The sequence below is a fragment of the Grammomys surdaster genome, unplaced genomic scaffold, assembly GCF_004785775.1.
Source record: "Grammomys surdaster isolate TR1022 unplaced genomic scaffold, NIH_TR_1.0 126531, whole genome shotgun sequence".
In the NCBI taxonomy this organism is placed as follows: Eukaryota; Metazoa; Chordata; class Mammalia; order Rodentia; family Muridae; genus Grammomys; species Grammomys surdaster.
In genome coordinates, this window is record NW_021621323.1 from 7,609,153 (window position 1) to 7,615,100 (window position 5,948).

The window sequence follows — 5,948 nt, forward strand, 5'->3', positions numbered from 1 at the left end:
CTCTCTCTCTCTCTCTCTCTCTCTCTCTCTCTCTCTCTCTCTCTCTCTCTCTCTCTCTCTCTCTCTCTCTCTCTCTCTCTCCCCCTGTGCTGCTCTTAAATAGCTTCTCTTTCCTGTGCTGTTCTCATGGGAGTTGGGTGTATCCTATCTCTGACTCATTCTGCCAAATCTTTCTCTGATTTGTCACTTTAAAACATCACTAACTCCTTCTACAAACTAATTTTACCTCAAAGGTGTGTACTAAGGGCATGTATGTATTCCAGCTGCATCACCAAGACCTAGGTCTTTGAATATGATCCCTTGCCAGAGTAGCTATGTTGATACAACTTTCTATTTGAATCAAGAACTCTTGTGTCTTTTTTTTTAGATTTGATTATTACTTTATGAATCTGTCACTTTACAATATCGACATCATCAGAAATAGGGGCATTTCATTCAGATTCAAATTTCAGTAGCAGGAAATAAATATCAAAACATCAACACTGGCCCTTAATACAAAACCTCTACCCCACCTAAAACTCTCTCCCAGCCCCACCCACATAGCCACCCCCACTCCTGAGAGCCATTTCACAGCAGCCGGCTCCTATATGTACCAGCATCCGGTGGCCTTCTAGAAGGCTGGCTGTGCAGGCGTAAACAGCTGGAGAGTGACCGTGCCAAGGGTGCTGCACATCTGTCCCCGCATTCCTTTACTACCACACAAACTTCTTCAAGAATCTGGCCTTTCAACAGGAGAGACAGCTTTTCAAAAAAAAAAAAAAAAAAAGATCCTTACAAAGGAGAGGGTTAGCTCTGATTACTCTAATCTGGTCATCTTGGTCATCTTGTCAAAGCAGAGCAGTTCAGAGATTCACAAAGTCCACCAAACAGAGGTGAGGGGGGACTGGGAGGAGAGCCTAGCAGAGCAGGCGTCTCTGAGGGCTAGAGGAGCTGGTAGGATGGGCAGGACACCATGTACTCAGAGGTCTGGCCGGCCATCTGTCCTCCACAGAAAGAGCTGCCAAGTTAGGGTGTTTGGGTTTAAAATTTCTGGTGGGGACAGGAACCCCTGAAGGGAACACATTCAAAAATAGTGGACAGAGGGAAGGGGATGAGAGCTGTTGTCCAAGAGCTTCTATGTAAAAATAACAATTAATAAAGAGAAAAGGAAAATAAAGAGTCTTCTCAATGGTTCTGAGGGTTCTAATGATGAACTGAAGGAGGATGCGACGGAAAAGTCGACAGTTTTATTGCTGGCCTGCCCCGCATGGCTTAGCTGGCCTCCATCCGGAGTTTCTTCCTCCTCTGGGACTCTTCAGGCTTGGACGCTGAGCTGGAGTCTGAACCTTCATCAAAGGCAGAGATGGTGCCTCCCTTGGTGTTGGTGTAGAGGCTGTTGTCTGAGGAGGGGTAGTTGGTCTGCAGTTGGGCACTTGATCTTGCCTTCTCCAGTGCACGGACTTGCTGCTCCAGAAGAGCATTCTGCCGCTTGAGGTCATCAATGTCCTGATGGTGCATATGGTTTTTCCTTCGCATACTGGATATACTCTGTTTCCTTGTCTAGGATTTGGGCCCGGGATGCCTTCTCTCCTTGGAGTGATGGGACTGAGTCCTGCAAACTGTGAAAGCTGTCTTTGATGTGGTCCCTGCGTTTTCGTTCCAGTGCATTATTGTGAGCCCGTTTGTCAGCCTCTCTCTCCACCTAGATGTCATCGTAGGCTCCCACTGCAGCAGCAGCCGAGGAGGGGAGGGGTGGAGGAAAGGGGAAAGTCACCGACAACAACAAGCCAAGTGCCCCCACGCACAAACTCACTCACTCACTCGCTTACTCACTCACACACTCACACACACACACAACACGGGCGACAACCACCTCATCGAACTCTTGTGTCTTATAGTCACAAAAATAATAGGAATAGATTATCAGAGAAACTCAAGATAGAAAAATACCTGGTGAAGACGAAGACAGGATGGTAGTTTCTACCCTAAGCTGTGCAAATAGTAGGACAGAAATAGGAATACTTTCTGTGAACAGATATTGATACAAATCCTGGGGTTAGAGAGATAGTTTACTGGGCACGGTGCCTTCTTTGCAAACATGAATACATAAGTTTTCTTTCTGCATCCACATAAAAGTCGGGTATGGTTGCATTTATCAGTAACATTTGTGTTTAATAGAGATTGAGAAGGAGGGAACAGATGATCTTAGCATTTTTTTGGGCAACCAGTCTAGTTAAAACAACAATCTCTAGGTTCAATGAGAATCCCATTTTCAGAAACTAATGTGCATTACTATAGAGTAGAGAACTTGACCTCCACAAGAAGATGCTCAAGCACACACATCTGTGTAAACACATACACATACATATTCACATGCATTTTAAAAGAAAAAAGAAACTGACACAAATTAAAATTACTTTGAAGATGAAAATATTTACATATGAAAATAGTTTTTTAAGTAATCAGTCAAAAAATTAGGAGCAAGTGTGAGTTAGTAGTAAAGAACAAACCCCTCATCATTCAAGATGATGATTTATGTGAAGGACCCTGTTGATCGTGTAGTCAAACCAAAGAGATGTTAAAGGAGCTAGCTATATCAAAAATACAATAAGTGAAAGAAATGACAAGAAGTCTTTCATGACAATGATATACTAAATATAAATACATTAGATTCTAGCAAAAAATACAATGCTCATCAGCCTATAAATTGAACCCTATTACTGTCTGATAGTGAAACACAGTCAATAGCAAAACATATCAGTTTTCATATTAGTGGATCTTACTACAGTTGCATCCATTATAAATAACTTCCAAGTCAGTTAATAATGAGGCAAAATTTATTATTTTGCATCTTATTCCTTCAATAGCTCTAATTATAAATATTGAGATACAAATAGAATATATTGTTTTTATATTCCCTTATGATATTACATATATTACATATATATGTAATATTTTCAAAATCCTACCACTCAGTACAAAAAGAGAAAAAGGAGAGAGCATAAAACTCAGCATAGAGAAACAACTGTACTAGATGGCAAGAAAAAAACATAAATAGTCACCTGTTATTTTAAGATTTTGCAAGTGTTGCTGTTTGTATTGATGACATATAACATCTGGTTGAGGCAATTATCAGTCACTTATGTCAAGCTGAAATGTGAAAAGGTAAGAAGAAAACCCTGAGCATAACCTATAATGAGTAAAACTGAAGCCTAACAAGTATCGCTACGTTTGAAAACATACTAAGTTGTGAGGAGATGGGATTGTGGAAAGGGTGGTAATGGCAGGAGTTACTTCACATTTAGAGAGAGAAACAAATTATGTTAAAACCATAGAATAAAACTAGAGACCCAGAAGTATTAAACCATACTGTTTTTTAAACTGGTGACAGAGATAAATAAGGTTTATTAGCTATTAACTTACTCCTTATTTCAAAGAGAAAGTCTATATTCTGGGAAAAAATAAATTAAAAATTACTTTCATTGAAGGGAATTCCTCCTTAGAAGAAGAAATAATTAGAATTTGTTTCTGACACTAAGCACTCCTGATCGAGCAGCATTCTCCTACAGCAAATCATAAAATGTGCATTGCTCACTCTTTGATCTCTGACAAATAGAAAGCCTGAGCCATATATCAGAAACTAGCCCTTTCATACTTACTAAATACAGGTCCTGCTAGGTTTATTTTTATTGACTAAATTAAGGTCATTTTCAAAGCCCATTTCCAAGAACTCCTTCACATTTTGTTACATTGTAGTTCTCTTACAGCATACTCCTTTTAAAGTAACTTTTATTCTCCAGATGTAATTGTATTCTTGGAGGCTGGCTTACAGCTGAAGAAGCTCATCCTTTCTAGCTTTTCCTGAACTGTGGCTGGCTGGTTAAATTCACCTGTCCTGGCCTAAACTCCTCTCCAAGCTGACTGATTCAAACTGGCTACTCTCAGCTTCTGACTGAATTGCTCTGCTTGGCTACAAACTAACTCTAGCAATCTGTTCTAATCTTCTGGCCTTTTCCCATTCTCTGATTCCTTCTGTCTTGACTTGCAACCTGTTCCTGTAAAACTGCCCCAGTAAATCTCTCTCTCTCTCTCTCTCTCTCTCTCTCTCTCTCTCTCTCTCTCCCTCTCTCCCTCTCTCCCTCTCTCCCTCTCTCCCTCTCTCCCTCTCTCCCTCTCTCCCTCTCCCCCCTCTCTTTCTCTTTTTCCCTCTCTCATTCTCTGCACCTCTCTTAAGTCACCTCTTTTTCATGTCTGTTTTCCTAAGAGTTGTGCATATCCTATCTCTGACTCATTCTGTCAAGTCTTTCTCTGATTTATTACTTTGTCTACCACTCAATTAGACATCATGTTCAAACATGGCTGCTTCCTTCTATAAACTAACTTTACCTTCATTATTTGGGATTAATAGTGTGTACTAAGGACATTTCTGCATTCTAACCAGAGGGATTAAAAGTACATCATTCCAGCTGGACCACAAAGACCTATATGGTCTTTGGATGCTATCTCTTTCCAGAGTAGCCATATTGCTGGATTAAATTTCCTTTACATACATCTACTTATATCATTGTAGGGACTCACTTTGCAACTTTCACTGATTCGACGAAAATATGCCCTTCCTTTACATTTTTCATTTGTAGGAGAATGCAGGGAAGAATATATTTTAAACTTATATATATTTAAATGTTTCAGACTTATATGCATTATATACTTAATATTAATATATATTTAGTAATTCCTAGCATATTGTTTATGTATTTAAATATTAGTATGTCTTATGTATGTGTTTACAGATACACAAATATACTATAGTATTTGACTAACTATGTCAGAACAAAACAAAATACCATTATTGGATGAATTATGTAACAGGATTTTTATTTTCTCCTCGTCCGTAGCATTCATCTGGGAATACACAATGTCTCTTTGTGTCCTAATCATTATCTACTAAAATGATACAAATTGTATTGGATTGGCTTCTATGTTAAAAGTCTCATTCTATCTTAAATGCCTCTTTAAAATTTGGAGACTTTTAGAAATACTGAGATTAGGATTTTGCCTTATAGTTTTGGTGTCAATATATTGAAAGAAAGAAGGTAGAAGAAGGAAAAATGTAGGAAGAGAGGGAGAGAAGAACAATCAGAGAGATAGATGATATAAATGAATTGATTTTATCCATCTAATAATATAGCTATGGACAAGAATGATAAAAATGTTCATGAGGCCAATAATGATCAATAATTCATAAATAATTGAAGTACCTGGAATTTGCAAATTACTTATAATATGGAAATATTCCAGTTAGGTTCTGGGGCTTAAAATGCAGAACAAAAACAGTTAATTACAATGGCTACAGAATAGAAGAGCCATAAAACTGCTTAGTGCTCCATATTCTTGTTTAGATCATTTTACCATCTTCCATATTGTCTACCACTATGTTGCTGTGATTCCAAACCACATTCTTCTGTGATAGCCCATATTTTATTTACTTCTATAATTTTAGAGTTATTTCATTTCAACTAAATAGTCTTCTCCTCACTGAAGATTTCTTCTGGCCTTTGATACTTCTTACTTTAAGTTTTTTATTTCTCCTTATAAAACATCAACTCATCAACTTGAATTTGATGTACAATCAAATCTATTGGATTATCATTGTCTTCTTGCCCACATCCCTTACTATACTCACAAATCCAAGGAAAAGATAATTTTGTTTCTCCACATAATACTTCAGAGCTTACTAAAATGGATGAAATACAGTGGCTATATAAAAATAGTTATCAGAAATATATAAGCAGGTGTTATAAAGGAAATGCATGAAGATTCACTGAAAACAAGTTATGTAGTAACAACATTATCCATCCTTCTCAGAGTTACAAGTATAGTAGACTTCATAGGTTGATTTTAAAACAATTTTCAAAATGAAAAAATCATGTACACTGATACTAAAAGCATATAAACACTGATATAAAAGC

General features: G+C 37.8%; 1 pseudogene; it reads right to left on the reverse strand.

Annotated features, from left to right (window-relative positions):
• Positions 1-943: 943 nt before the first annotated feature.
• On the reverse strand, positions 944-4,917 carry LOC114614745 (annotated as a pseudogene).
• Positions 4,918-5,948: the final 1,031 nt, after the last annotated feature.